Source organism: Grampus griseus, assembly GCF_964374135.1.
Source record: "Grampus griseus genome assembly, chromosome: 5".
NCBI lineage: Eukaryota > Metazoa > Chordata > Mammalia > Artiodactyla > Delphinidae > Grampus > Grampus griseus.
Window position 1 is genome coordinate 60884702 of NC_138998.1, and position 6000 is coordinate 60890701.

Sequence of the window (6000 nt, forward strand, 5' to 3'; positions counted from 1 at the left end):
TCTCAGCACAGAGCTGCCAAACAGGATGCTCCTCCCTTAATCTTGGCCCAAACTTCTCCCTTCCTGGAGCCCAGAAAGCATACCTGGACAGGGGCAAAGCAGGACACTCTGCTGTGACCTCTCTGGCCACAGCCTCTCACCAGGGTGTGGTCACTTGTCATGAGCAGTATTCAAAACCAGGAACCAAGGGGTGGTCTGAGCTCCTTTAAGCCCCAGGGTTTAGGGGCTCCTGGTGAGTCCTCAGAGAAGAGTCCAGAAGAGGAGGATGGAAGGGGGGTGGCCTGCTAGGAGGGGAATCGTCTTGTGCTTCACTATCAGCCTCCTGCTTCAAGGTAAGATGGGGCAAGAACCGGGAAGACCAGAGTGTGGTTCTGAAGGATATCTAGGAACTTCCATCTGGCACTCGAAGGACATTAGAATTAACATGTTAAATAGTTCTTCCATAATGTCAGTGTTTTGATTTCCTTTTGGTGACAAATAGAAAGACATTCCACTGCTCAGGACACACAGCCCTCCTCTCTCCCTGACTGCATAGAGATCTACCAAACTGTCCCATTACACCACCTCTCCAATTCTACGTTTTCATTGTCCTCCAGTGCCTCTTCCACCACACCCTCAACCTACCCTCCCTGTCTTTTTCCTTTGATATGGCGTCTATGAAAAGATTAGCCCTGAAGGAGTAAGTAAAATACTAAGAGAGGGTGGCAATCCATCTGAGGGATTGCCTCCATGAGGGAATATTTGTTCCCAGGCTGGGTACATACCTTAAATGTTATGGAAAGAGATGGAGATCACACAAAAGATCACACAAAAATGATACACCCTGTATCAGCTGAGAACCTGTGGCTCCCAGACATCATCATCATGGAATTGTGCGTATCTGGGTGGGGGAAAGCCAGCATGAAGCCCATCTGCAAAGAACAGCTGAGGGTCAGTGCAGGGCATGGGGACACCAACAGATTCAGACTGGGGCACAGCCTCAGTTAGGTGACTCCCACAAAACACTATGAGCAGAAGAGATGAGAGAGTGACCTTAGAGAAAGAGCCCAAAAGGAGCACAGTAGGGGAAGACCTGGGATGGAAGGGAGTCAAAAGCTGATGAAGGCACCCACAGCACCCACCTCTCCCTGACTCTCACAAGCAGCGTGGATGTGGATCAGGGACCTCCAGGTCTCACCGCCTATGTCAGCAGCGAAGGTCGAATACAGTAAGACAGGCCAATGAAGGTGACCAGCACCTGTAATCTGGACATCTTCCACTTTCCTTCTGACCAACAGAACTGCACGTTCACCTTCAGTTCCCTCCTCGACACAGGTGAGCGAGACACATTTTGGTAACCATTTAAGGTTCAAGGGGAAGATATTTAAATGATGTAGGTGTTACTTAGGAAGGTTTTACATTAGTGTTTCTCGACTCTGGCTACCCACTGAAGCTTTTTAAAAATACCAATAACTATGCATTACCTCAGAAATTCCAATTTAATTGTTCCAGGTGGGGCTCAGTTACTGTGATTTTTTATATCTCCCCAGGTGATGCTAATGTGCAGAGAGGGTTAAGAACTACTGCTTTAATTCCTCAATAAAGTAAATAAATTAAATAAATAAATAAATAAATACTACTACTTTAGATCTTAGATGGCCCTTGCACCAAAGAGGCCCACCTGACCCTGAGTTGCTGCACATCTATAATTTTTAGTTCAAACCTTTTAACATTAATAGCTAACACACTTAAACTGATAATTAACGTAACCGAATGCCACCAGGTATCCTGTGGCAGAACTGGACAAATTAATCATTATAATAGGCATGTGTGTAATTATAAAAATATTGAGCTGTTCAAGACTGAGTCCACTAAAACAACATCATAGAACTGGGGAATTGAGAAGAAAAACAGGAAAGTTCTTGACTCATGTTTGAGTCATATCTAATCTTCCCATAACTTTGACTTCAACAACAACAAATAAACTCCCAATGCTGCAGCCCACACATATATGAATTGCTGGTCCTGTGACCCATCTGAGACAACCTGGATGCCCTGCTTTAAAGGACAGAGAAGAGAATTTGTTGAAGAAGCTCAGTGAAGGAGGAATTGAATCTTGTGTACAGGAGACTTGAGGAGACTTCTGGACTGAGCGGCCCCGGCCTCCCTTGCAGTGGACAGCATGCTCCTGGGCATGGATAAGGAATTGTGGGTGATAACAGACACGTCTCGTAACGTCATTCTGACCCAGGGGAGTGGTAGCTCCTGAACATCGACAAGGCCACCCCAGAGACGCTGGTGGACAGCAACCTATATGACCAGATCATGTTCTTTGTAAGTCCAGGGGCCCCTGTTTGACTTCCGAGCCCAGTTGCTCTGTGATTTTCCTCTTGATTTAAGGCCCTTTGGGATGTAAAAATAGTTCCAGGGGGTTAAGCCCCTGCTCCTCACTCTACCCCCTACCATAACTGCCCTCAAGAAGGATCCCCAAGGCCTCTGCCCTGCAGAGAGGAAGAGCAGCTGGGCTGTTGTAAGAATGGGCAGTCCTGTCCAATGCTCCAAAGTGCCCCACTTGCCCCTAAAAGTCTACAGTTGTGTTCCCAGCAGGTGGAACATAAGGGAAAATTAGACAACAAAATTGGGGGCACTTTAGAAGAGGTCACAATTAAATGCATCTGTTACCCAACGAGGTCATCCCATGGCCAGCCTAACTGGACATCAGCAAGGATTGGATAATCAAATATAGAGTTGAGGGACTTCCCTGGTGGTGCAGGGGTTAAGAATCCGCCTGCCAATGCAGGGGACACGGGTTCGAGCCCTAATCTGGGAAGATCCCACATGCCGCGGAGCAACTAAGCCAGTGCGCCACAACTACTGAGCCTGTGCTCTAGAGCCCATAAGCCGTAACTACTAAGCCTGTGTGCCACAACTACTGAGCCTGCGTTCCACAACTACTGAAGCCCACACGCCTAGAGCCTGTGGTCCACAACAAGAGAAGCCACTGAAATGAGAAGCCCGTGCACCACAACGAAAACCCAACACAGCCAAAAATAAATAAATAAAATAAATTTTAAAAATATATATATATATATAGAGAGAGAGAGTTGAGTCCTCTGGCATCGGTTATTTGCCACATCCTCCACACTCCTCCCCACCAGGTGGCCATCAGGCGCAGGCCCAGCCTCTACGTCATAAGCCTCCTGGTGCCCAGGAGCTTTCTGATAGCCATCGACACCCTCAGCTTCTTCCTGCCGGCAGAAAGTGAGAACCGCGCCCCATTCAAGATGACACTCCTGCTGGGCTACAACGTCTTCCTGCTCATGACGTTGAATGACTTACTACCTGCCAGTGGCAGCCCCTCTCATCAGTATGGTCCCTCCCACTTTCCGGGGAAGCAAAGGCAGCAGGGGACATGGTGGGAGGCAGGTAGCAGGAGAACCGCTGCCTCTCCACTTAAGGAGGGAATGGATTCTGAGGAAAGATTGGATTTGGGGAAAAAAATCTTTTTTAGTGAGGAATCTGCCCAGATTTATTTATAGTTTGCTTTGCCTTCAGGTGTCTATTTTGCCCTGTGTCTGTCACTGATGGTGGTCCACCTGCTGGAGACCATCTTCATCACCTACCTGCTGCACCTGGCCACCACCCAGCCCCCACCCAGGCCTCGTTGGCTCCGTTCCCTGCTTCTACACTGCACCAGCCCAAGGAAATGCTGCCCCGCTGCACCCCAGAAGGGAACACGGGCCTGGGCCTCAGCCCTGCCCACCTGCCTGGTGAGGGAAATCAGCACGGCCCACGCGTCCTCTCCCATCACCTCCCCTTCTCTGCTCCCGCCTCCTTCCTGCCCCCACAGCCCCCCAGCTGACCTTGGCAGCCCACAGCTGAGTCTCTGTCTCTCCCTAGTTGTGAAGGAGCCCGTGGAGTTGGTGGGGAAGGCGCCAGGTCCCAGGGAGGCAGAGCTAAATGGGTGCCCTGGGTCAGTGAGGGCCCAGCAGGAGGACGAGGCTCAGAAGCAGCACTCAGTCAGCCTGTGGATGCAGTTCAGCCACATGATGGACACCCTGCTCTTCAGCCTCTACCTGCTCTTCCTGGCCCCCTCCATCGTCACGGTCATCATCCTCTGGAACACCTAGGCAGACATCCACACCCACCTCTCCCTGCAAACCACAGCTTGAAGTTTCTCTTGGTCTTAGGGCCAGCCAGACACAGGCCCTTTCCTAATCTTAAACACCCCCAGTGACTACCATGTCCCCTCTATATTCCCAAAACTCCAACAGGGCCCTACCGAGCAGGTTTAGAACAGCCCTAGACAATCTCCTGACTTCTCATATGCACAGTCCTCAATCCTGCACACTTTCAGTGTTTCTTAGCCACACCTAACCTCTGACTCCCTTACCACTGAAGATCGGGGTCAGTGGAGTCTCTCCCTGATTGACTGTCCCAATAAACAACTTTCCAGGGCTTCCCTGGTGGCGCAGTGGTTAAGAATCCGCCTGCCAACACAGGGGACACGGGTTCAAGCCCTGGTCCGGGAAGATCTCACATGCCGTGGAGCAAATAAGCCTATGCACCATAACTATGAGCCTGTGCTCTACAGCCCGCAAGCCACAACTACTGAACCTGTGTTCCACAACTACTGAAGCCCGCACGCCTAGAGCCTGTGCTCCACAACAAGAGAAGCCACCACAATGAGAAGCCCGCACACAGCAACAAAGAGTAGCCTCCGCTTGCTTCAAGTAGAGAAAGCCCAGGCACAGCAACGAAGACCAAATACAGCCAAAAATAAATTAATTAATTAATTAAATTAAAGAAGACAAAAACAAAAATGACTTTCCAGGAAGCACTGGCTCCTCAGTACGTTTATTATAGCTCCACAAACACTGAGGTAAAGAGTTCTCTCGCAGAAGCTTTGATACTTCACCCTAAACAGGTGTAATCTGATTTGATTTTAAGTCTCTCAGGCACTTTCAGAGATTCAAAGAAATGAAAAGGTCAATCTCATTTCCAAGAAATTACTATAAAATACTGACAATTGCAAAATGTCCCTTTCATCAACCACTTCCATTTCATTTTCTTTTGTGTCATTTTTTTACTCTGACAGTTCTTCTGATTTCACAAAATCAAATAGAGAGGGCTTTCTGAATATACATGCCTGGAGGAGGGCCAGGAAGACTAGTTAAGGGCCTCAATTAAAGGGTTCAGGTTACATAGTTGTACAGCCACACAATGGAATGCTTTGTAGCCATTTAAAGTGAGAATACAGATCTCTGTTAAAACCATGGAAACAGGTCCATGATATATAAAGCGGAGAAAACAAGTTACAAAACACTATGTATACATAATTTCTCTTTTAAAAAATAGAGTGCTAGATAGAAATGCAGAGAAAAAGGTATGGGTGGCTAGACACCAAAAAAAAAATAGAGCAAATTTTGCCCTGCATAATAGGATTATGAGTGATTGCTATCTTCTTTTATATCCTTGTCTGTGTTTTCAATGAGCATGTATTATTTTTACCAAAAAAACCCCAAAAAACCAACAACAACCTATTTTTTAAAAAAGAGTTCCGTATTAACAGTACTTCACACCGCCACCAGCAGATATCCTGTGGAGGACTCTTAACAGCTAGCTGGGAGCAAGGACCCGAGGAGAGAGAGAAATTGAAAGGGAAATGAAAGAATATGAAGGATGAATATCTGGATTATGTTTTAATTATATTCAGTTAGATGAACAGATTTCAGGGATTTATTTATATTTCTGCCTCCACTTGGAGAGTGTGCCTTCCTAAAGGTCAGGTATAATGTCTCATCCATTTTTACAGTTCAGTATAGGGTACCATGATCATGATGCCTGACACATCATAAGTGCTTAATAGACTTGTTGAACTATTAAATGCATGAACGAACACCAGCCAACCAAGAATCAGTGTCTATTAGCTCTAGGTGTAATCCCTTTATCCCATCTTGGCATTCCATCTTTCATGTATTATTTAAGCCAGTCTGAGACATTTAGTCACCCAAAGTAGTT

The 6000-nt window shown here is 47.1% G+C and overlaps 1 pseudogene across 1 annotated transcript in view; it reads left to right on the plus strand.

Annotated features, from left to right (window-relative positions):
- LOC309823123 (5-hydroxytryptamine receptor 3C-like) overlaps positions 1-4109 on the plus strand; it is a 53264-nt pseudogene extending 49155 nt beyond the window's left edge. The window contains exons 5-9 of the transcript in view: positions 1145-1314; positions 2154-2313; positions 3138-3346; positions 3535-3749; positions 3880-4109. The product of the transcript in view is annotated as a 5-hydroxytryptamine receptor 3C-like (transcript). The remainder of the gene's footprint in view (positions 1-1144; positions 1315-2153; positions 2314-3137; positions 3347-3534; positions 3750-3879) is intronic.
- The last annotated feature ends 1891 nt before the right edge of the window (positions 4110-6000 follow it).